Here is a 26,726-nt window from a genome sequence, read left to right as displayed (position 1 = left end):
TTAGATTTGGATGTTTTTTTTTGATGTACACGGGTTTAGTCTCCAGGCGACTGGGTCCTGACCCCCGGCTGCAGGGCCAGCCACAAAGGGAATGAGAGGACTGTGTGGCTGTGAAGACCAAAAGCCCCTGTGCATTCTCTTTCCACAAGGTGGGCTGAAAAATAGTGCAGAGTTGACTCAGGAGTCCCGGCCTATCTACAAATTAGCGTGTGGCTTTCTGCAGCTTTGAACACTGGTTTTCTTCTGCAGAATGGGAGGAGGTTGATACTTTTGACCCTTGGCCAATGGTTTTACAATGTACCTCTGATTTGGAGGATGGCTTCAGCTGAGTCATAATGCAGGTGCATCACTGGATCTTCATCTTGTAAAAGCTTCAATGCCTGTTTTTTACTATAATCACAAAGCATCAATTACACTTCGGCACATCGATTGCTTTCCATAATTGTAGTGACACATTTTATAGTTTTCAATAGTTACAGAGCTCCATTACATAGCAGGCGTCATTTTGTCTCTCATCAACCTGGATGAGGGGAGGGAGGCAAGGTCAACCATGGGCTCCAGTATAAAATTCTTCATCTGTAAAATGTGCATATTATTAGTATCTGTCTCCTTAGTTGGCTATGAGAAAAAAAAATAAGAAAAACATAAGGTCATGCATGTAACATGTTTAGCTGGAAGTTTATCACATTAACAATGTTGGCTGCTTTTTGGAGGCTCGCTCCAAATTCCAAACATTACTGATGACAGAGCTGGACTAGAATCTACTCTTTCACAGGGTCTGGAAGGGAAACTGGAAGGACATTTTTGAGGGGAGGTGGGGAAAGAGTGGATCATTTGCTTTAATTCTGGGCATAGGCAAAAGTAGGTTTACAGTTGTATGAGAAACAGAGTTTATTCTTGTATTATCTATTACTGATTGTATTATTTATTTATACTACAACTGTAAACCTACTTTTGTCCACCCCTGTGTTCACTCATGTGTTTTTAGTCAGTCACCTGCAGTCTGGATCAGGCACTGTGCGGAGCATGGGACATACTAAAATCTAACTGTGGAACAGTCTATATTCAGAGAGCTCACTCTAGTGGGTGAGGCAGATATATAAAAATTAATGTGCTAGGCATTTAAGAATTTCTGTAGTGATTAGTGAGAGCATGTACAAGGTGCTTTGGCATGCATAGGGAAGGAAGCACCTAAATGTCAGGAGAGTTTGGCAAAATTATGCTTGAGCTAGCTAGACAAAGGACAAAGGAAGGGAGGACATTACAAATAGAGGTAATGCGGTATACAGAGAGAAGAATTGTGAGAAAACATGACACAATCAGGGAATTCAAATACTTCCACGTGTCTGGAGCCCAGTGAGAGTCTGAAGGATTGACAGAATTTGAGTTAGGAAGACGAAAGGAGTCAGATTGCAAAAGGATTATATGCCATTTTAGGTAATAGACATTTATGTTTTGTTTTATTTTTAATTTTATGTATTTTTAAAATTTTTCAATTAAAGTTTACATTCAATATTATTCTGTATTAGTTTCAGATGTACAGCAAAGTGGTTAGAAAATCAAGTACTTTAAAGAGTGGTGCCCACCTGGCCCCGTATATTTATCTCGATATTATCGACTCTATTCCCCATGCTGTAATCTGCATCTCTGTGGCTATCTGTAACTACCAACTTGCTCTTCTTAGTCCCTTCACCTTTTCACCCAGCTCCCAACCCCCTCCCCCTGACAGCTGTTAGTCTGTTCTCTGTACCTATGAGTCTGTTTCTGTTTTGTTTATTTTGCTCATTAGATTCCACATGTAAGTGAGATCGTATGGTGCTTGTCTTTCTCTGACTGGGCTTACGTGGAGAATTGGAGAACATGATTACCAGAAGCAGAATTTAGATTCTACTGTCTTGAAAGCAAGAGAAAACAAGAATATAGATTAAAACTACAGCAGGGCCCTGGAAAAGAGGCCTAGATATGTGAAGTATTTGGGAGGTATTTAAGAGGATAGGTGATTGTGAGTGGAGAGTAATTTAGAGGGAGGAAGCTGAGGTGACTCCCAGGTATCTGCTTGGTGACAGGGGAGATGGTTGTCCAGCACCAGGAGAAGTCTAGAGGGACTTTGAAACTATGTCTGATGTTCTGGAGAGAGACCTGGGATGCCAACGGGAATGTGAAGGAGCACTGTCAGTAAGTAGACAAGAGCTGAGGACAGCTGTGGAACAGATGGCCCTGGGAGGAGTATGAGCAGTTGTTTTGCTTTGCCTGGGTTTGCAGAAACCAGGGGGTTTCACTACCTGAATGACAATTGCTGGATAAAGCTCCTCTAAGAACCATCATTCCAGGCATTTCACTGGGTTTGCACACTTCTCTAACTGGCAACTCCTGTGTAATTAGGGAATTACTAGGCACCCGGAAGGTGATTTCATCTTTCTCCTCCCCACTGCTCACTTTCTGCCATGTCTCTACTCATCTGCAGCTGAATCAGGTACAGGTGAGGAGAGGGCAAACAAAAGGGTCCACTTAGCTGCATGTAAAAGTTCCTTGTTATGAGGGTTGGAGGTGAACCCCATCAAACTAATGGCTATCATGATATTGTAGTGCTATTTTTGAACTTGTGTTTCCTTTCCAAGACATTGTAGATGGTGAAAAATTGAATCTTGATTGTGGTCAATATCCTGTTTTTTGTGAGGCATGGTTTTTAAAATTTAGGTTTTTTTGTTTTGTTTTTTGTTTGTTTCTTAATTTTAACTGCTACCCCTCCCGGGGTCCTTTCTCTAGAAAGCTGCTTTCAGAGTGAGTAGCTTTCTGATATTTTACTCAGAAGAACCTCTCTTTTCAGTTCAGAATTTTATCAGCAATTCTTATGCTAAGAGGGGTCAGAAGATGAAGCATTTCTCTTGTTACTCTTGCAGCCACTCATGAATAATAGCCTATATTACCTCTATTGTCTGCCCAAAACATAAGCAACCAAACATAAAGGCAGAGGAGAAAGTAAAGACCACAGAATGAGCCAGAAGAGCTGATACAGTGTGAAGAAGTAAAAATGCAGGGTGGAAACAGTGGCTGTGTAAGGGAAGTGTTTAGTGGGTTAGCTACTCAGCAGGTACAAAGTAAGCCAGATTCCCTAGTTTAAGGACAAGAAGAACAACAGGAAAAGTGCTCTGAAATCTTCAGAGTGAGATTAAGAACATCCCTTCCAAAGAGTAATGTAGCTAAATAAATTAGGGGCCATTATTCCAGGCTGCCACATAATAGACTAAGGAACACACTGGGCTTTCACTGCCCCTTCGTATCGTGCCCTGTGATTTATGCTGCGTTTCTGCTGTGAGGAAAATCTGTCACTCTGAATGCTTTCTTCCTTCATTACTGCATTGATTTAACTAAACTCCAATTGGAGTTTTCAGTTTGTAGGCTTGAGCAGGCAGGAGAAGGTGCTAAGCAAAAGTAGAGAAGTCAAAGAGATCAAACAAATTCCTAACTGGTGGGCTAATAGGACCTGTCTTCGGGAAAATATGGTTCCATTTCTTTGTGGGAAGGCTGTGTGTGTGTGTGTGCGTGTGTGCGTTTTCCTGCCTACAGGTAGACAACATATATATATACATAAACGACTTCTAATTTGAAAGCACAGCACCTGCCTACCAGAGAACTCGTCTAAGACTCTCAAGAGAGGGGCAACATTTAAAATGAAAGCTTGGTGAGGCTTCGACGTTGTGCTGGCCAAGTATATTGAAGACAGAGGGGAAAACAAAGAACACACCGACCTAGGAGGCCACAGAGTGTGAGAAAAGGCCTGTAAGAGGGCATGCCCTGCAGCCTAGCCAGAGAAAGCAGAGCCCTTTGTGCTGGGGCACAGGTCCATAGAGTGATGGATGCTCTACACACAGGCTCAGCCAGGCCTCTCAGTCCCTGGGCCTGGCTGCTGCTGGGCCCTGAGAGATAACCAACCAGCTTGGGGGAGTCTGGCCTTTTGTTTCAGCATTTTCAAAGGCACTGACATCAGATTTGATGGGCTATTGGCACCTTTAGAGAGGCAATCTTTATGCTCCTATGTTTCTTATTAAGCTTGTTAGAATTAAGTAGAAAGGAAGACTTAAACTTAACTGTTAATAACAGAGCTGAGATTTTAAAATGAAAATAATAAAAGAACTACAGTACATCACTTCAACTCTCCAAGACTCTTAGATTACTTCATGCAATACTGCCATTAAGACAAGAAAAGAGTAAAAAAGCATTGTACTCTGGCCTGAACCTTCCTTGTCTTGTTTTTAAACAAATAGTTCCAATCTTTTCTTCTCCCCTTCCCCGGTATAAGCCCAGCACTAGTGATGCTAAACCACTTGCTTGACTCAGATGGTCTCTGAGAATATGCTTTGATTTGGTGGTGGTGATGCAGGTGGGGTTCCATTCCATAGCTGAGAGGGGTGGTGTGTGCAAAGTATCTTTTCAGTGAGATGATTCATGGACTGTTCTAAGGACCAGCTTATATTTCTACCATGAATTCTTTGGATTGAGATGGTAACAAATCAAGAACTATAGAATTAGAATAAGAAATACGAAGGGGTTTGCTAAGTATTTCTTCTCTATCACATGTCCAAGGTGGAGAAGCCCTTTAATTACCCCAAACAGATGAAAATCTCCACATACAAGACCCTATGGCCTCTGTTTAAGAGCCATTGTACAATATTAAACACTCTTCTAAAATGACTGTCCAGCCTTAGCCATGGATGACTCAGTTTGTCATGCTCAGCACTTTATGACTGGTGAGACTCAGTCGGTTGGAACATCACCCCGTAAGCCAAAAGCTCAAAGGTTCGATTCCTGGTCAGGGCACATATTTAGGTTCTGGATTTGGTCCCCTCTGGGTGCACACGAGAGGCAGCTGATCAATGTTTCTCTCTCTCCCTCTCTCTTTTCCTCTCTCTAAAATCAATAAACATATCCTTAGGTGAGGATTTAAAAAACACACAACTTACCGATATATGCATTTATTAAACCATTCATTTATCCAACAGGCATTGATATGTGAAGTGCCTAGAGTGGGCACAGTACCAAACTAAGCACTGTGGAGAATACAAAAGAAGTAAAGTAATAGTCCTAGTCCTTGAGCAGTACATTACACTGAGTGGGCAAGAAAATAATTTCTTTAGTGACTAGAGGACAGCTCAGTGCAGTGGAAGTATGATACTGTGGCGGGAGATGATACTTGCTCTGGAAAATAGGGAAATCTCATGGAATGAGGCCGGTTTTGGATTGACATTTTGGGGACACATTTTTTCAAGTTTATTTATGTATAAATTAATTTATTATTTGGATGCTTTATTTTCAATAATTCTAATTTTTGTTGCATATATTTTATTTTATTTTTAAAATATATTTCTAAAGGTCTCTAATTAGAGCCCACGATTTCTTTTTTTAATTCACTTTTTTTTCAACTGCAGTTTACATTTGATATTATTTTGTATTAGTTTCAGTATACAGCATAGTGGTTAGACGATCCTATTTACAAAGTGTCCCCCCCTGATATTTACAGTACCCACCGGGCACCACACATAGTTATCACAATATTATTGGCCATGCTCTCTATGCTGTACGTTACATCCCCATGATTACTTGGTAACTACCAATCTGTACTTCTCAGCCCCTTCACCTTTCTCACCCAGTCTGCCACCACCCTCCCCTCTGATAATCATCAGCCTATTCTCTGTTTCTATAAATATGTTTCTGTTCTATTTGTTTGATTATATTGTTAGATTCCACATATAAGTGAAATCATATGGTATTTGTCTTCCTCTGACTCACTTTTTTTCCCCTTAGCATAATACCTTCTAGTTTTATCCATGCTGTTGTAAATGGTAAGATTTTGTTCATTTTTATGGGCAAGTAATATTCTATTGTATATAAGTATCACCTCTTTTTTACCCACTCATCTATCAATGGGTACTTGAGTTGCTATCATAGCTTGGCTTTTGTAAATAATGCTGCGGTGAACATAGGGGTACATATATTCATTCAAATTAGTGTTTTGTGTTTCTTTGGATATATACCCAGAAGTGGAATAACTGGGTCATAAGGCAGTTTCATTTTTAATTTTTTGAGGAACATCCATACTGTTTTCCATAGTGGCTCCACTAATCTGCACCCATCAGCAGTGCATGAGGGTTCCCTTTTCTCCACAGCCTTGACAATTATTTGTTGATTTATTGATGGTAGCCATTCTGACAGGTGTGAGATGATATCTATTGGGGTTTTAATTTATATTTTTCTGATTTTGAGTGATGTTGAGCATCTTTTCATATGTCTATTTGCTATCTATGTGTATTCTTTGGAGAAGTGTCTATTCAAGCCTTCATTCTTTTGTTAATTGGATTGTTTGATGGTTTTTTTTGGTTCTTTTTTGGTGTTAAGTTGTGTAAATTCTTTATAAATTATGGATAATTCCCCTTATCAGATGTATCAGATGGAAAATATGTTCTTTCATTCAGTGGGTTGTCTTCTCATATTATTGATGGTTTCCTTTGCTGTGAAAAAACATTTTAATTTAATGTAGTCCCATTTTTTAATTTTTTAATTTTGTTTCCCTTGTTTGAGGAGATATATCAGAAATAATATTACTGAGAGAAATGTCCAAGATTTTACTGCCTATGTTTTCTTTTAGGAGTTTTATGGTTTTGACTCTTGCATTTAGGTCTTTCATCCATTTTGAGTTTATTTTGTATATGGTGTAAGAAGGTGATCTAGCTTCTTTTTTTTTGCTTGTATGTATCTATCCAAGTTTCTCAGTACCATTGATGGAATAGACTGACTTTATCCCATTGTATCTTTTGGCCTCCTTTATCAAATATTGACTATGTAAGTGTGGGTTTATTTCTGGGCCTTCTAGTCTGTTCCATTAATCTATATGTTTGTTTTTATGCAAACGCCCTGCTGTTTTGATAACTATGGCCTTGTAGTGTAGCTTGATATCAGGTAGTGTGACTCCTTTAATTTTATCCCTCTTTCCCAAGACTTCTGTAGCTATTTGGGGTCTTTTATGGTTCTACATAAATTTTTGGATTATTTGTTCTAGTTCTGTGAAATACACCATTAGTGTTTTGATAAGAATTGATTTAAATTTATAGATTGCTTTGGATAGTATGGGCATTTCAGCAATGTTAATTTTTCCTACCCATGAGCATGGTATATGCTTCCATTTATTTTATTTTTTCCAATTTCTTTCTTTAGTGTCTTGTAATTTTCTGACTACAGGCCTTTTGCATCCTTGGTTAAATTTATTCCACTAGATATTTTACTTTTTTGGATGCAATTGTGAATGGGATTGTTTTCTTAGTTTCTCTTTTTGATAGTTCACTATTGGTGTATAAACACGCAATTGATTTGGGGGCATTTATTTTGTATCCTGCTACTTTGCTGAATTTATTTATCAGTTCTAGTAACTTTTTCATGAAATCTTCAGGATTCTCTATATACAGTATCATATCATCTGCAAATAATGATAGTTTTAGTTTTTTTTCTTTCCAATTTGAATGTTTTTTATTTCTTCTTCTTGACTGATTGCTGTGGCTACCATTTCCAGTACTATGTTTAATAAGAGTCATGAAAGTAGACATCCCTGTCTTGTTCTTGATCTTAAGGGAAATGCTTTTAGTTTTGCCCATTGAGTATGATGTTGGCTATAAGTATGTCATATTGGCCTTTATTATGCTGAGATATGTTCCCTCTATTCCCTCTTTGCTGTGAGATTTTATCATAAATGGATGCTGGATGTTGTCAAATGCTTTTCTGTATATATTGATATGATCAAGCAATTTTTATGCTTCACATTTTTATGTGGTGTATCACATTTATTGTTTTGTGGATATTATATCAACCTTGCATCCCAGGAATAAATCATACTTGATCATGTTATATGTTCTTTTTAATGTATTGCTGAATTTGGTTTGCTAAATTTTTTTTGAGGATTTCTGTTTCTACAATCATCAAGACTATTCTATAACTTTTTTCTTTGTAGGTCTTTCTCTGGTTTTGGAATTTGGATAATGCTAGCTTTATAAAATGGGCTCAAGAGTCTTCCCTCCTCTTGGAATAGTTTGAGAAGAATTGGTGTTATTTGTTCTTTGAATATTTGCCAAAATTCACCTTTGAATTCATCCAGTCCAGGACTGGTACTTGTTGGAAATTTTTTATTACTGCTTTGATTTTGTTAGTTGTAATTGGTATGTTTAGATTTTCTGTTTCTTTTTGACTCAGTTTTGGGAGATTGTATGTTACTATTTATTTATCCATTTCTCCTAAATTGTTCTATTTATTGGCATAAAGTTGTGCATAATATTTTCTTATAATCTTTTGTATTTCTGTATTGTCAATTGTTAATTCCCCTCTTTCATTTCTGATTTTATTTATTTGGAGCCTCTTTTTTCTTGATGAGCTGGTTAAAGCTTTATCAAAGTTCTTTATATTTTCAAAGAACCAGCTATTTGTTTCAATGATCTTTTGTATTTTTTAATCCTCACCCAAGGATATGTTTACCCATTTTAGAGAGGGGTGGGGGAGACATCGATGTGAGAGAAACGTTGATCAGTTAGTTGCTTCTTGTATTAGTCCCAGCTGGGGACCGAACCTGCATCCTAGGTATGTGCCCCTACCTGGAATTGAACTTGTGACCTTTTCATGTAAAGGACAATGCTTCAATCAATTGAGCCATACTCGCCAGGGCTCTGTTGTTGTTTGTACAGTCTATTTCATTCATTTCTCCTCTGATGTTTATTATTTTCTTTCTTCTACTCACTTTGGACTTTATTTGCTGTTTTTTTTCTAGATCTTTTAAGTGTAAGGTTAGATTGAGAGTTTTCTTCTTATCTGAGATAGTCCTGTAATGCTATTAAATTATCTCTTAGGACTTCTTTCTCTGTGTCCCATAGATGTGTTTCTGTTTTTTGGGTTTTTTAAAAAAATTTTATTTGTCTCTAAGTATCTTTTGATTTCTTTTTTGATTTTATTGTTAACCCATTTATTGTTTAGTAACATGTTATTTAGCCTCCATGTATTTGTTTTTTTTCAGTTTTATTTTTCTTGTAATTAATTTCTAGTTTAATACCATTGTTGTCTGAAAGATGCTTGATATGATTTCAGTCTTCTTAAATTTACAGAGACTTGTTTTATATCCTAAACATGTGGCCTATCCATGAAGTGTTCCATGTGCACTTGAAAAGAATGTATAATTCTGCTACTTTAGGATAATGCTTAAGATATCGGTTAAGTCTATATAATCGAGTGTGTCATTTAAGTTGGCTCTTGATTTTCTGTCTGGAAGGTCTATCTATGGAGGTCAACGGGGTGTTAAATCCTCTTCTATGACTATATTACTGCCCATCTCTCCCTTAATGTCCATGAAGGTTTGCTTTATATGTTCAGGTGCTCCTATGTTGGGTGTATATTTGTCAGGGTTATATTCTTTGTTGAATTGATCCCTTTATCGTCATGTAGTGTCCTTCTTTGTTGTTCATGATAGCCTTTATCTTAAAATATATTTTGTCTGACATAAGTATTGCTACCCCAGCTTTTTTTCATTTATATTTTCATGAAATATCTTTTTCTATCTCTTCACTTTCAGTCTGTGTGTGTCTTTCATTCTGAGGTGGGTTCTAGTAGACAGCATACATATGGGTTTTGTTTTCTTATCATTCAGCTACCTTATGTCTTTTGATTGGTACATTTACACCAACCACTTATGTTTAAAGTGATTCTTGATATGTATGTACTTAATGCCATTTTATTTTTTATAATTATGTTCTTCACCCCCCTTCCTTTTTGAAGAAGACAATTTGACATTTATTGTGATAATGGTTTGTTGGTAATGAGCTTCTTCAACTTTTTCTGTCTGGAAAGCTCTTATATCTTTTTAAAATTTAAATTACAGCCTTGGTGTGTAGATTGTACTGATTACAGTTTCTTGCTTTTCATCAATTTAAATACTTCATGCCAATCTTTTCTGGCCTGAAATGTTTCTGTTGAGAAATCAGAAAACAGTCTTATGGGAGCTCCCTTAAAGGTAACTAAATGTCTTTCTCTTGCTGCTTTTAAGAATTTCTCTTTGTTTTTAATTTTCCCATTTTAATTATTGTGTCTTGCTGTGGACCTCTTTGGGTTCATCATGTTTGGGACTCTTTGTGCCTGCTGGACATGTGTGCCTTTTTTCTTCACCAGATTAGGATCGTTTTTAATCATTATTTTTTCGAATATGTTCTCAATACCTTGCTCTCTTTCTTCTCCTTCTGTAATGCTGATGTTAGACTTCATGTTGTCCCACAGATCCTTTAATCTATCTTAATTTTAAAACATATATATATATATATTTTAAAATATATATATATATATATATTTGCTGTTCTGGTTGTGTTTTCTGCTACCTTGTCTTCCAAATCACTGACTCGATCCTCTGCTTCATCTTACCTATTTCCTTCTATTATATTCTTTATTTCAGATATTATATTATTCATTTCTGATTGATTCTATTTTATAGTTTCTATGTACTTTTTCATGCTGTTCAAGTTCATGCTAAGTTCCTTGAGCTTTCTTATAACCATTATTTTGAACTTTATATCTAGTAGATTGTTTATGTTCATTTCATTTAGTTTTTTTTTTTTTTCTGGAGATTTCTCCTGTTCTTTCATTTTGGGCACTTCTTTGTCTCCCCATTTTGGCTGCCTCTCTGCGTTTATTTCTGTGTATTAGGTAGATCTACTATGTGTCCTAGTCTTGGTAGGGTGGCCTTATGTATTAAATGTGATGTGGAACCCAGTGGTGGAGTGTCCCTGATCACTTGAACTGGGTGCTCCAGGAATGTCCCTTGTGTGGGTTATGTAAACCCTTCTTTTGTAGTTAAGTCTTGATGGCTGTTGGCCCATCTGTGCATGGGGTTTACCTTTAGTCTGCCTGACTTTAAGGATCAACTTGACCTCAGTGTATGAGTTGCTGTGTGGGTGCTGACCACACAAGGTAGAATTCACCTCAGCAGGCCTGGTGTCTGCCAAGATCTTCTTTTGGATGTGCTGGTTGTAGAACTAATTAGGTCCAGCTATGATTTTCTCTGAAGCATGCCACAGAGTTTCTTCATTCTGGGGCTTCTTTGTAGGGACTTTGGTACAGGTCAATGACAGGTGATGCTTACATCTGGCCCTGGGCAACATATTTGGAGCTACAAAGTGATGCATAGTTTGTGGCTGCTCTGCTGGGCCTAGGTATACATGGGAAGGGCCAAGCTGTACACCAAAGCTGGCTTCCACCAACACTGAGCCTGCAAGCAGGTGGCAAAAGGCCCAAGGTACCTGAGATCCATCTCATTCTACCCCCTTCTGTGGCTGCCTATGAGGGTCAGTCACTGAAAGATCTTCTTGTGATATCCAAGTTGCGTGATGTTGGTTCTCAGTGAGTCATTGGGTAGTGGTGTGTGATGTTCATGAGATTGATACAGATTCAAAGTTGATTAGATGGCTGGATCTAAAGCCACTCAGCAAAAGTTCTAGGGTATACCAAGGCCAGCTGCCACCTGCCATGTGCTCATACACATTTGTAGTAAGACTGGTTCTCAGGGAATCATCAGGTAAGGTCAGCAGTTTATTAGGCCCAAACAGACAAATATGTGGTGATGTGAAGGGAGGACTCTGCATTGTTCAGGCATGAAAGGGAAAAATGGCCCCATCCTAGAGATGCAGGACTCAATCAGTCCTGGATTCTGCCTGGACCTTTTGGAGAGTGGGAGCTTGAGCAGGGTGGGGCCACTGAGAGTCAGGAGGGTCCAGCTAGTGAATCTCTTCTGGGAGGGTGGCATCAGGCTCTCAGGAAGATGGGGGGAATGGACCTTGACTGAGAGGCAAACAACTCAGTCTCTGACACCCCTTGAGTCCATCAAATCTCTACATCCTGTGTCCAGGCAGTTGACTCTTCCACGGGGAAATGCAATAGGGAGTTGGGAGTGTGGGGCAATTGCACTCCTCAGGCTGACGCTTTATGAAGGGAAAGTTTGACCAAGAAAGATGATGTCTATGGGTAGTGTTGGCACAGGGACTCTGGTGGCACTGGTGGCTATTTCTTCAGCTATCTCTCTCTAGAGCCACACAACTGGGTCTCTCCTTACTGGACTCTATTCTGCTCCAAGCTGTGCTTGCTGCAGCCCATGGTGAATGGCTATGAATGAGATTTTGTGCACTGGTCCTTTCAGAGCACCTAGGATTCAAGCAGACTCTCATCTCTTTTTAGTAGACAGAATTCTCACTGATTTTCACAGCCAAATGTTATGTGCACTCCTCTTCCCAGATCTGGTGTTCTGGGCTGGGAAGCACAGCATGAGGTTGAAACCCCACAATCCTCAGGGGAAACCTTTGTAGCTGAGATATTTTTCCAGATTCTTAGCCACTACACTTGGGTGTGGGGTTAGCCCTTTTTGCATCTCGGCCCTTCCTATGAGTCTCCACGTGGCTTCCTCTGTAAACCCTTGGTTATGAGACTTCTGTTCAGCTAAGCTTCAGTTGGTTATTCAGGTTGATTGCTCTATATTTAGTTGTAATTCCAGTTTGGTCCTGAGAGGAGGTGAGTGTAACTTTCACCTACTCAGCTGCAATCTTGGGTCTCTCTGTCTTCAATTGACTTTTGAAGGATGTGCTAGAATTAACTTAGTAGAAATAAATGAGTTAGGGAAAAACACCTTCATTTTCTGTAGGCTATATAGGAATTTAAGATTTAATTCTTTTTTCACAGAGGCTGCAATTATTCAAGCTGTAAGAAATATCTCATCTACCTTATAATCCATAGTCTCCATCCTTCCCAACCATCAAGGATTCTATTATTCATTTTGACAGAACTTTGTTCTGACTATTCTCCAAACCACACCCTGCCTATGAGATGCAGGTTACATGTTATAGGATAAAGTGTCTCCATTGGAAATGCTCTATGACTGCCCACATTGTCACTCCTTCCTCATAGTGCAGTACTAGACTGGGGTTTGCCTTCCCCTTTATTCAATGAAGGGCTGGTAAGCTTAGGGAGTCAGGGTTCTTGCATTGCCTAGCACAGTTCTCACTAATAGTCACATGACTTCTGGTGGGCAGCAAATAATTTCTTCATCCTTGACAGCTTTCTTTGAGCTAATGTTCATGGTATTTCATAACTTAAAGCTGGTGTTGTTTCTTATATATATATTTTTTAATGCTTCATATCAGCTTCAGTGCCACTTCCTCAGGACTATCTTTCTCTGTAGATCCACATTTTTCTTCTTAACCGTGGGCCTGCAATCCTGATTTGTAATTATATTTTGCCTGTGTGGTTACCAGATTAGTGTTTTACTCTCCCACTAGAATGTAAGCTCCATGAGTCAGGAAAGTAATTTGCTTTGTTCACTACTATATGCTAAAACCTTAACCTATGTGCAAAATCAATGTTTGATGGTTGGATGAATAAGTTTTAAATAAAAGCATGAGTGGGTGGAGATGCAAATCCTTTAGAATTAGGACACCTAGCATCTCCTTGGGATTTTTATTATAAGCAGTTTTTTTTTTCTTCTTCTGACTGATGGCTCTGAAATTACCCATAGGGTCTCTAAGAAAGCAGTTGAGAGAGAATGTTAGCTGTCATAGTCTAAAGAAAAGACATCCTTGTGCCCTCTGAATGAACTCAGTAGACCCTTGGAAATGTCATCCCAGGTGTTTTAGAGGTGCTACCTTGTCTGTGATTACATGCTGAATGCCTCTAGCATTGCCACAGGAATTCATTTCATTGCCATGTGGATTTTCTATTAGAGATGAGAAAATAAGCTCAGAAAATCAGATTTAATTATAGAATATTTCCAGAGGAAAATAAATTTTCCCTTATTTAATGTTTTCAGTTTCTTACTGACTTTTGACCTGGAGATTATAGGATATCATTTTATTTAATCTTTGTAAGAGCACTGCAGAGTAGATATCTCTGTTTTTATATGCCCATTTGATAGAGGAGATATAGTGATATGTATCAGAACAAACAAGAAATAGAGCTAGAGTTTGATCAGGTAATAGAGCTTGCATCCCCTCTACTGCCTGCTAACATAATTTATATAGTTCATATGTGTTTTCTTATTTAGTGTTACAATTTTATGAGGTTAATACAATTATTATGCCCATGTTACAAGTGATGGCGCTGAAGCTTAGAGAATTTAGAAAACTTACTCAAGATTACACAGCTAGTTATTAACATAGCAAGACTGTAGCTCTGATTAACTTATTCTAAAGAACATGTTTCCAGCCACTGCACAGTACTCTCTGTATACAATCGCAGAGATACCCTGTGTGGACCATTCCATGGGGTAGCATTGTGGGATTAGCTAATTGTGTGCCATGCAAATAGCCTGTCAAAACTGCAGTAGAAAGCTGACAAGTTTTTCCTCATTATGCAACAGCCTTTTCCTCCCTGTACCTTGGAAAGGGGAAGTGTTTTTTCTTTTGACAACCCTGTATCATTAAATTGACCCGTGTTCTTCTATTGGAAATCCTCACATTTCCAGTACTAGCACACTTTTGGTAAATGAGCTGCTTCAGTTCTCATCCTTTACAGTTGAATTTCTTCTGGCACTGCACAGGGAGAGGATGAATTGGGGGCAGGTATCCTCTTATATTTATTTCACTCAAAGCTCTATCTTTGTACCAATTAAAAAAAGGAATTAAAATCATCTAAATCAGCCTGGCTGTCATGGGTCAGTGATTGAGTGTGGACTCATGAACCAGCAGGTTTCCATTCCTGGTCAGGGCACATGCCCGGGTTGCAGGAGGCAGCTGATCAATGACTCTCTCATCATTGATGTTTCTATCTCTCTCTTCATCTCCCTTTCTCTCTCTGAAATCAATAAAAACATATTTTTAAAAAGTTCTCTTAAATAATCCAAGTCAGTTCTCTATAATAAATTCATTATTTTTTTCATTTAGGGAAATATAAACTATAGTTAAGGTTCTGCAAACCAGATACCCAAATGAATTTTGTGCCCACTGGCCCTGACCCACTCTATCTATGCATTGTCTTTGTGTTATCCTAGGAGATGAGTCCCAACCCCACACCCTCTATACCCACATAGTCTATCTTTCTTTCTGAGATACTTTGGCCTCTGTCTTCATCTGGTTCTTTGAGTATGAACTTAAGCTTGGTTTGATCTCTTCAAACATTAGTTTGTAAGAGTTCTTCTCAGTATCAGGGCCTTGACTTTGTCCTGAAAATTTTGTTTAATTAACCCTTCTGACTTCTGCCTTCCCCTATTGCCATAAAGTGGAATCTTGTTCCCTGTTTTCAATTCCTCTGAATTTAATTTTTGCCCTTTAGCCATCAAGGCCAAACTCAAGACCCAGCAATTTTTGTGTGTGTTTGTTTTTTAAAAAATTTTTAAACTAACAATTGATGTACAATATTGTATTAGTTTCAGGTGTACAACCTCATGATTAGACATTATATAACTTATGAAGTGATCGTACCAATAAATCTAGCATCCATCTGACACCATACATAGTTAATACAATATTATTGACTACATTCCTTATGCTGTTCTTTACATACACCCATGACTATTCTGTAACTGCTAATTTACACTTCTTAATCCCCTCACCTTTTTCACCTACTCTTCCAATCCCCCTTCCATCTGGCAACCTTCAAAATGTTCTCTATATCTATGGGTCTGTTTCTGTTCAGCTTGTTCATTTGTTTTTCAGATTCCACATATAAGTAAAATTATATGGCATTTGTCTGACTTATTTCACTTAGCCTAATATGTTCTAGGTCCAATCATGTTGTTGCAGATGCAAAATTTCATTCTTTTTTATGGCTGAGTCATATTCCATTGTATACATACACCACCCCTTCCTTATCCAGTTATCTATTGATGGGCACTTAGGTTGCTTCCATATCGTGGCTATTATAAATAATGCTGCAGTGAACATAGGGGTGTATATGTATTTTCCATTTAATGTTTTGGGTTCTTTCAGGCAAATACCCAGAAGTGGAGTTGCTGGGTCCTTCTTTGTCTCTCATAATAGCCTTTCTTATAAAGTCTATTTTGTCTGGTATAAGTATTGCTATCCCAGCTTTTCTTGCTGTTTGTTTCCATTTTCATGAATTTTTTTTTCAATCCCTTTACTTTCAGCCTCTGTGTGTCTTTCAACCTAAAGTGAGTCTCTTGTATACAGCATATTTAAGGGTGTTGTTTTGTTACCCATTCAGTCACCATATGTCTTTTAATTGGAGCATTTAATTCATTTGCATTTAAAGTAATTATTGATGAATATGTATTTATTGTTATTTTATTATTCATATTTTCAGTCTTTTGTTTTTCTTTTTCTTTGTAAAGAAGACCCTTCAGTATTTCATGTGATACTGGTTTGGTGGTGATGAACTCCTTTACATTTTTCTTGTCTGGGAAGCTCTTTATCTGACCTTCAATTCTAAATGATAACTTTGCTGGGTAGAGTAATCTTGGTTGTAGGTCCTTGCTTTTCATCATTTTGAATATTTCTTGCCAATCCCTCCTGATCTGCAAAGTTTCTGTTGAGAAGTTAGCTGACAATCTTATGGGAGCTCCCTTGTAGGTAACTAACTGCTTTTCTCTTTCTGCTTTTAAGATTGTCTCTTTGTCTTTAACCTTTGGCATTTTAATTATGATGTATCTTGGTTTGGGTTCATCTTGTTTGGGACTCTCTGCACTTCCTGAACTTGTATGTCTGTTTCTTTCACCAAGTTAGGGAAGTTTTCCATCATTATTTTTTCAAACAGGTTTTCAGTTTCTTGCTCTCTCTCTTCTCCTTCCAATACCCACATGATATGAATGTTGTCCCAAAGGCTCCTTACACTATCTTCATTTTTTTTTTTTTTTGATTCTCTTTTCTTTTTGCTGTTCTGATTGAGTGTTTTCTACTTCTTTATCTTTTAAATCACTGACTTAATCCTCTGCTTCATCTACGGTACTGTTGGTCCCTTGTGATGTACTTTTTATTTCAGTTAGTGTATACTTCACTTATGACTTTTTTTATAGTTTCCATCTCCTTTTTTAAAAAAGAATAATTTATTGATTTTTAGAGAGAGAAAGGGAGAGGGGGAGAGAGACAGAATCACCAAAGTGAGAGCATAACATCAATAGGTGCCTCCTGCATGCCCCCTACCAGGGATTGAACCCACAACCCAGGCATATGTGCCCTTGAATGAGAATCAAACCAGCAAACTCCTGGTGCATGGGACAATGCCCAGCCAACTGAGCCGCACTGGCCAGAGCTCCATCTCCTTTTTTTATGCTGTTGAAGTTCTCACTAAGTTCCTTGTGCATTCTTATAACCATTGTTTTGAACTCTGTATTGGGTAGTTTGTTTGCCTCCATTTCATTCGTTCTTTTTCTGGCAATTTCTCCTGTTCTTTCATTTGGGACTTTTTTCTTGTCTTCTCATTTTAGTTGCTTTCCTGTGTTTGTGTCTATGTATCAGGTAGACTTGCTACATCTTCCAGGGTTTGTAGAGTGGCCTTATGTAGTAGGTGTCCTGTGGAGCCTAGTGGCGCAACATCTCCAGTCATCTGAGTCAGGTGTTCTAGATGTGCCCCCCCACCCATGTGGGCTGTGTGCACCCTCCTGTTGTAGTTGAGTCTTGATTGCTGTTGGCATGTCACTTGGAGGGATTCACACTTAGGCCAATGGGCTACAAGAGCCACGTGCATCTACAGGGGGTCAGCTGTTGTATAGGGGCTGACCCCACAGAGCAGGACTTGCTTCAGTGGGGCTTTGGTTCCTACCGAGTCCACGCCTTGAGTATGTCATTCATGAAGGTGGTTGAGCTGTAATTCAGTATAGTCTGAAGCTGTCCACCAGGTGCACTTACTCTGGGGTCTCCCTGGAGAGGCAGGCCAGTCAGTCACCTCCTGTGCCTTTCCCTGAGGCCATGCAGCATGAGTTACAGAGTAATCTGAGGATGACTGCTACTTATGTTGAGCTTGAAGTTTCCTGCCAGAGGCTAAGCTGCGAACTGAGGTCAGCTATTACTTGTGCCAGGCCTGGGGCCACTTAGCAAGAGGTATAGTGTATGTAGAGGCCAGATGCTGCTTGTTTGAGAGATCTTAGGAAATTCCAAAGCATGAATCAAGAGAGGTAGTTTATATGGAAAAAATACTGAAAATAGCTTGGGTGGAGTGGCAAGTTAGGTGGGGCACTGTCTCAGGGAATCACCAAGGAGGGCAGAGCAAACAATGATGGCCAGGTTTATGAAAACTCAGATATGGCACCCACATGCTGGCTCTGTAGGTAGAGGGCTCAGCAAAGAAACAATGGCCTCTGCCAGCACTGTGAGAAAGCTGCCCCCCCCAACTCTCACTGATTCCAGACAATTCATTTGTTTCCTGTATGTCCCTGGTGCCTTTTAACCTACTGCCCCAGCCCTGGATCTCAGAGGGAGTGAATCAGAATAAGTCTGTGTGCGAACCCTTTAAAAGGAATGCCTGGGACTCCAGCAGCCCTCACTCTCCCTCAGCCTCAATCTCTGCTGGTTTTCACAGCCAGAAGTTATGGGGACTTCTGTTCCTGACACTGAAACCCTGGCCTGGGGGGCTTAGTGTGGGGCTGGGACCCCTGGCTCCTTAGGGAATACTTTCACAGCTGAGATACACAATCTAATTTTTTGTCTGCCACACATGGGTGTGGAACTAGTGTATCCACCCCTCCTACCAGTGTCCATGTGGCTTCTTCTTTATATCCTTAGTTGTAAGATTTCTGGTCAGCTAAATTTCTGGTGGTTCTTAATGATGGTTGGTCTGTAATTTAGTTGTAATTTTGATGTGGTTGAGGGAGGACCTGAGTACCACATTTACCTATGCTACTATCTTCACCAGAAACCTGAGACCCAGCTAATTTTTTGTTTTTTAAAAAAATATTTTTTTAAATATGTTTTTATTGATTTTTAGAGAGAGAGGAAAGGAGAACGAGAAAGAGATGTGAGAGAGAAAGATTGATTGGTTGCTTCCCATATGCACCCCTACCAAGGATTGAACCCATAATCTCAGCATGTGCCCTGACCAGGAATTGAACCAGTGCATGGGGCAATGCTCAACCAACTGAGCCACATATGGGCCATGGGCCAGCTAGTTTTTAAAAGCACATTTTTATTGATTTTTTTTTAGAGAGAGAGAGAAAAGGAGAGGGACACACAGAGAGAGACATTGATATGAGAGTGAAACATTGATCGGCTGCCTCCTGCACACTTCCACCTGGGATTAAGCTTACAATTTGATCATGTGCCTTGACCAGGAATTGAATCAGCAACCTTTTGGTCCACAGGATAAAGCCAACCTACTGAGCCACCCTTGACGGGGGAGACTCAGCTATTTTTATCAGTTGTTTTATCACACCTCAAATCAGCAACATACCTTGGCCCAGTCCTTAGTAATAGAATATTTTTGTCTCTCCCCCTGATAGCAGAAGTCTTTTAGTCTTAGAGATGAGGAAACCAAAAAATGCTTTGACAGTTTTATTTACTAGAAAGAATTTAAATAAAAACATCTGAATGTAATTGTTGGCCCTGAAATAGGCTGGAATATATATACTTTATCACAATTAAAATGCAGGTGGATGCTAGAAATATTCAATGGAAGGGGAAGCAAAACCCCCAAGTTATATCCTTATTTCACAAAATGCACCAAAATAACTTTCAGGTAGACTGCATGCAAAAATTCTTTACATAAAATAACTTGAAGATCATATAAGTGAATATTTAATTTTGAATGAAAAGTACTTCAAAATATAAGAGCACCTGATCATATCACAAAAGAAAATATCAATACATTTGCATTTTTGAATGCAAAAGTTATGTAACTAAAAAAATAATAAACAACTTAGAAAACACATTATTAGCAGTTGACAAAAGGGAGTTATACATATTTATGTATGCATTTTATAAATGAGTAAGAAAAACTGTAGCAGCAAGTAGAGGAAAAGAAGAAGGATGTGAATGGGCAATTAATGAAATGAAGAGAATAATTATCAATGAATTCTTGAGATATCATTTCAATCTCACTGGAATTCAAAGAAATACAAAGTAAACAGCACTGGTAAATAAGCATTATATATTAAAATAAATAAAACTCCAAGCTAGTAATACTGCAGAAGTGAGAATTTCCTCCAACAATTAAAATGTAAATTAGCCAAAACTTTCTAGAAAGTAATTTAGTAAGACATAAAATATATGAAAACACTTTGACCCAGTAATTCCACTCCTAATCTATACTAAGCTAAGTGGTCAGATAGTTATGTAAAAAATATGTCTATTACAAACTATTATATAATATAAATTCTAAATACATGCCAAATGTCCAATATTGGGGAAATAAATATCATATCTACTGAATAGAATATTATAGAATGATTTAAATATATATTTTTTAATATATCTTTATTGATTTCAGAAAGAGGAAAGGAAAGGGAGAGAGAGAGAGAGAAAAAAACATCAATGATGAGAGAGTCATTGATTGGCTGCCTCCTGCACGCCCTCTACTGGGAATCGATCCCGCAACCCAGGCATGTGCCGACCAGGAATCGAACCCCAATCTCCTGGATCCTAGGTCAATGCTCAACAGCTGCGCCATACCCGGCTGGGCTTAAATATTTTTGAAGGGTATTTAAAGACCAAAAATGTTCCTGATATGATGTTAAACTAAGAGGGTAGGAAGCAAAATTATTTACATCATGGTTTAAATGTTCTAAAGACACATAAATATATTAATATATGAACACCCACACATGTAAACAATTAGAGAAAAATATGTTGAAATACTCAAAGTGGTTATATTTAATTGTTATTATGAATAATTTTGTCATCTTTAAATTTTTATTTTTTTCTAAAATTTTAGTAGGAAATGTGTTACTATTCTAATCAGAAAAAGTAATAAGCGTATTAAAATATGCATTACTTGAATTTTTTGTGTCTGCTAAACATTAGGGAAGACAAAGAGGAAGGTGTCTTCCTTCCCTCACAGGCAATATCAGGGCTTGAGGAGGTGCTTGAGAAGCAGGGAGCACACACCTGCAGGGTAGTGCTGTGAGCCTGCACCACACAAGGCTGGAGGAGACAGAGACAGAAATTAGGAGTGATTGTGGTTAGCACTGAATCAGATGGAAATACTACTGAGATCTGTTCCTCTCTGAGGAATTCTGGATCCAGACATGCCTGATCTCATGAACCAGCTCTCCAAAAAGTTACCCAGATGGAAAACAAATATTTGGATTCTTTAATTCCAGTTTTTCTTATAAAGCACTTATCTCCCTTACACCAGCTGGTAAGCTTTGATGGGAGAGGGACTTGTTCTGTCTGGTAGAGTCATGCCCAGTAATATTTGCTGAAGGAATGCATGAGTGAATGAACTTGGAAACTAAATGAGAGGAAAGAATGCAGGCTTGTAGCAGTCTCACATTATTATGTTTTGTTTCTGGCCAGAATTTCTACTTGACTATGTAGAACTTTCCCTTTCTCTCAAAGTTTACTCGTAATAAACTTAGCCTGTTGGCCATTCAGTCCCACCTTGCACTGGGACTTTTTCTTGTTTAACACTTTGTAATTATTTTATGATTTTAAATTTTTTATTTCTAGACTTTAAGCTCTTTGAGGACAAATGTTTTTCTTACATATCCCACCTATTCATATACTTAATGAATAATTTACTGACATGCAAAAATTTATTAAGTGAATAATTAGACCCTTTCTCCTTTTATTTCAAACACAGGGCACACTGGGTAGTGATATTCGCAAAGGTGTCTGTGACACATTGCTATAGTTCTTCCTGTAATTTCATCTGGGAACTTTCAATCTTATTTTCTGTCCTTAATCAATGGCAACTAAGAGAGAATCAACTGGGAGCCTGTCTGGTGGTGATTGTTAGATGGGCCAGGTATAGAAATTCAGGTAGAGAAATCCAGGTACAGAAATCCAGGTACAGAAACTCAGCAGAGCAGAAAACCCCAGATGCCTAGGAAGGGGCAAAACTGGAAAAACAAGAACCTTGTCCCCAGGGTAACCATTCCTCCCCTAGCATATCACTGGTCATGCGGTTTAGACCCGCTGAGCGTGTCCTCCCTAAAGAGAACATCTAGGCCTCAGTTGTATTTTAGCTCCAGGCCCAGAAAAGCAGCAAAACCAGATAAGTGGCACCATGGCTGCCTCAGGACCAGCTGCACTGGCTGATGACCCCCTGCCTTGGCACTGGCCCATCAGTGGAGACCAGGACCCTGAAAAAGCACCTGGAAAGCTGATGAATATTCTATTAAGACCCTCCCCTGAGAGCTCCCCTAAGATTCCCACCTGCAAGAAAGAGATAAACATGCTCAGGACAAAGGACCCAGTGTGCACTCCCCACCAGGGGACCATGCCATCTCCTTCCCCCTTCTTCCTTCTGAGGGGACCCCACAAAACCTGCAACCAGGGGAGCAATGGACACTAGCAGCTTGTCCCAGGCTTGCCCCCTGAACCTGTCCCCAAGGCCCCTTCTCTCTCCTACTTCTCAGGGAGCCAGAGCAGCCCAGCCAGGCTTTCCTGTTGCCTCTTCTGTGTTCTTTCTTGTCTCACTGTCCCAAGTGTATTTTGCCACCATCATGGACTCAATACCCTTTGGCTCAGTGCTGTGCAGTCCTTCGCTTTGGAGATCCTGGATATCCCCACCTCCTTTTAATAAATTTAACTTTTCTTTACTCACCCGTCTGAGACGGCTGTTTAGCTGCCTGCACCACCAACCTGTAACCTTTCAGTGATCAATCCTGGACACGCCTCCTCCATTAGAAATGACTGCAGATGGTTCCCTACACGATTACTCACAGTGAGGTGCTGGACTATATTATTATTCCATTTTGTCTTACACTGAATAGTGTGTTAAACTTTAAAAATATTATTGTTATTTTGATGATGATGATGATGATGATGATACTCCTCTGTAGTGGTGAGCAGCTTATCGAGGGTTCTATATACATTGTCTCATCTAATCTATACAATAGGCTTGCATTTTTATTGCTGATTTATAATGTGGAAATATGGGGATTGGGAAGAGCAAGGGTTACCTTAGTTCATGCCACAGGCTTTGCAGACATTACCTCATTCAACCTCACAGCAACCCCCAAGGTAGGCAGCAATGTCTCTATTTTACTAATAGAAATCTAAGGTTCAGGGATGCTAACTGATATATGATACAACTGATATTGAAACTCTTGGTTTGTCTGGCAACAAAACGTATACATACTCTTTCTACTATACTAGTGGCTGATTAGTTACATATAAATAGTAATTTATCAGACTCTCACTTAGTAGTCTACCTCTCATGACTGAAGTCGCTGTGTGTGTGTTTTCTCTCAGCTTTACTGAGGCATAATTGACAAATAAAGTCTGTATATATTTAAGGTGTACAACATGATGATTTGATATATGTATACGCCGTGAAATGGTCACCACCATCAAGCTACTTAGCACATCCATCACCTCGCATATTTACCATTTTTGACGCGTGTATAGTGAGCACACTTAGATCTACTCTTTCAGCAAATTTCAAATAAACAATATAGTGCCGTTAACTACAGTCCCCACGCTGTGCATGGTGGCTCTGACCTTGCTCGTCTCGTGCTTAGAAGTTTATGCTCTTCGGCCAGGATCTGCCCACTTTCCCCGCCCCGTCCCTGCAACCGCCGCTGTCCCCTCTGAGCTCAGGAGGTCCCTGCTTGCTCGCCTGGACTGGCACCGGCTCCAGAGGCTGTCGGGACAGCCCGCCCCGCCCCGGCCCGCCCTCCTCACAGAGCTCCCTCTGCTTTCCCAGTCTCTGTTGCTGGGGATAAGCATGGAGAAGGCAGTGTCCCGCTGTCGCCTGTCACCGTTTGCCCTGGCTGAAACCAAGGCGATGACTCGGGCGGGGCCAAACACATCAGCATTCTTTCCCCGTCGCGTCGCTAGCCCATTTCCTCTACCACAGTGCCTGAGGGAACTAAGGTCTCAAGTTCCGCAGTTTGGCTGGCTTAGGAGGGAGCAATGACTGCTGTCGCTCACCTTCTGACTTTCCTTTCAAGAGGTTGCTACAAAATTTCAAAAATGACCCATTTGATTAGACCTGTGGTGGTCTGAGTTCACTATGGAGATTGTTGAGAAAAAAGAATAAGCCTGCTCCGGACAAAGCAATGTGACCTTTGGGTCCTAGTAACCCTGGTTGGGAGGTGGAGGCTCGTGTCCACGTTTGGGTCAGGGAGTCATTGCTCAGTTTGCTAAGGGAATTCATTTTCCTTGAGTGTTTTTCCTTTCAAGTCACGTCTTACTGCTGGAGTTACTCAGCGAATTAATAGGTATAGAAATGCAAACTCTTTTCTTATTACATTTTATCGATCTGATTGCGGTGTCATTAATTGAAAGGCTAGGAAAATGTGACGGATAGTCCAACTCAAGATTCTACATTCATCTTGGCCCAGATCTGTTGGAAGAAGCTGCAGGAAACTGACTGAAATAAGCCTTTGGTCTGGCATGAATTATTTTTCCTTTGTCAATTTTTATAAAAGCGTTCAGTCTTAGTGAGATTTACAATGTAAAATCAAAACTCAGAATGCTTATTTGTAGAGTTGGAGATAATTTATTTTTAACTCTCTTCTACAGATTACATATATATATAACATTTTAAAAAACACACAATTCTGACAGAAGCAAATCCTGACTCAAAAATAGGGAAGTGGGCATTTTGCTCTGCATTTAAAGTAATTTTGCAGGGAATGCTGTGGTCATGAAACGTATTCATGACCATTACGTCCATTTCATTTGAGTGGTGTGTGAAACTTTACAGAGACTGGTAAATGGTCAGGGATTATTGCGTTAGTTATTTTCTTTGGGGATTGTTTGACCTACTATCTCTTGAATTTTGCCCATACATTGAATTTAATTTGAAAATTTTGTATGTGTACAGGTCTGCCCACATACACATTTAATAAGTGTATTCTAATACAAACAATTTAGAAAGATCTTTTTAAATATTCTGATACTCTATGCGAAGGAAAATTCCTGGGCTCAGGCCAGAACATAGCAAATTATGTTTAATTTGTTGGCAAAGGCCAAGGGAGCTTGTTTGTGTGCTTTCTGGTTATACTTTAATGAGCAGGGCTATTTTTGTGTTGTATTTATTATTTTAAATATTTGAAGATTGAAGTGAATGGAAAGACTACTCAAATTTAAAGCACATCTAAATGACAGAAAACATCATTTATCTCTTGCTCTTAATAAAGATTGTTGTTTGGAGAAATTTAGATGTTTAGAACTTGTTACTAATAATACATGTCCTGCCAAATAAATTTCATCCTTAATATAAGGTGTTTGAATTGTCTTTCTCAAGGTATGATTTTTTCCTCCCCTGGCTGTGCTTTCAGATGGTAGAGTAAGTCACCTGTGGAAAGATTGGAAGTGAGCAAGCTGCCTTGCGGCACCACCTCGTTTGGGCACGTATCTTGAAGACGTGTTTGCTGCTTTCTGAGGGCAGCGACCAGCTTGTGGGCTGGGGTCCACCTCGCTGCCCCTTGGCTGGTGAGAAATGCGGACTGCTTCCTCCGGTCCCCAGCTCCTCTCAGTGAAAAAGTCTGCATCAGTGTTAGGAAAGAAATGCCGCCTTATCCCTGGTATTATGTCTAAAAATACATCCACAGGGAGGCAGGCATATGCTCTCGCCTCGGCGTGGGGGAGCTTTCGCCTGTGTTTCTTGCTGTACCGTCTAAGTTCTGGAGTGAGGGATTAAATTATTCTGGGAGCCTGCTGCTTTTCTACATGTCATTGCCTCTGCTCCTTCGCTGCCTTTGAATGGGACCCGTGACACAGAGTTTCCGGGGGTGCTGATGAGGTCCTGACGTGAGGATGGCGCCTGCTCCTTTCTGTTGCACCCTGTGCAGGGCAAGCTTCTCTTTCCCTCAGGGATGCAGAGAGCCCTGGGCAGAGGTCGCGCTTGGCACACTTCCACTCTGTCCCTGCTGTGGCTGTTGTTCCCTTGGCAAGGGCCAAGGAGCCCCCAGGCCTGTGGGCCGCCCCGTCGGCTGCTTAACACCATTTCCTGTCTCCCCCTCAATGTGGTTAGGACTTTTTTCTTTCTTAACTGACGGGGTTTGATGGGGGATTTTTGAGCCACCTTCCCTACCCCTGCTTCATCCTGAGAGGGAACCAGTCTGTCCCGATTTCTCACACCTCTCTTCATTATGAAAGATTGCTAGGCTCTCACCTTTGTCCGCGTAATTTAGTTTTTAGACTCTCTTGTTGGGATTTTCTTTTTGAGTGTTATCTCTAAATTGCTCAGCTTCTATAGTTACCTCTGAAGTTAAAGGGGGAAAAATCGTTGTGTGAGCCATTTTGTCTAGGAAGAGAGAAAACCGATATTGTCCTTTAGAGACATAGTCCCCAGAAAATCACAGGGAGAAATAAGGTGACAGTGTTTTGCAGCCCCTGCTCCAGCATGGCTGTGAAAGCCTGTTTCCAGGTGGAACCTTCTGTCTTATTGACAGATTTAGAGAAAGATGTTAGCCTTTAAGATATTTTCCGTACCTTGTTTGAAAATAATTCCAGTTCTAACAGGAAAGACATGCAGTTTTTCATTCACTACAAAAGGACAGAATTATAGACAATGATGTCATTCCCTTTTAAATTACCCGAAGTTAAAATAAGATCAGTCGTTACTAACATCTCCCGTTTTCTTCTTGTATGTTCAACTTAATATTTTGA

At 39.5% G+C, this 26,726-nt stretch overlaps 1 long non-coding RNA gene and 1 pseudogene across 1 annotated transcript in view; one reads left to right on the top strand and one right to left on the bottom strand.

The window, feature by feature from the left end:
- LOC107534113 (uncharacterized) overlaps positions 1-26,726 on the top strand; it is a 278,218-nt gene that overhangs the window by 28,970 nt on the left and 222,522 nt on the right. The window lies entirely within an intron of this gene.
- LOC107534110 (small ribosomal subunit protein mS35-like) overlaps positions 1-26,726 on the bottom strand; it is an 88,307-nt pseudogene that overhangs the window by 1,052 nt on the left and 60,529 nt on the right.

The sequence above is a fragment of the Miniopterus natalensis genome, chromosome 20 (genome assembly GCF_054644295.1).
Source record: "Miniopterus natalensis isolate mMinNat1 chromosome 20, mMinNat1.hap1, whole genome shotgun sequence".
In the NCBI taxonomy this organism is placed as follows: domain Eukaryota; kingdom Metazoa; phylum Chordata; class Mammalia; order Chiroptera; family Miniopteridae; genus Miniopterus; species Miniopterus natalensis.
This window is presented reverse-complemented; position numbering and strand designations above follow the sequence as displayed.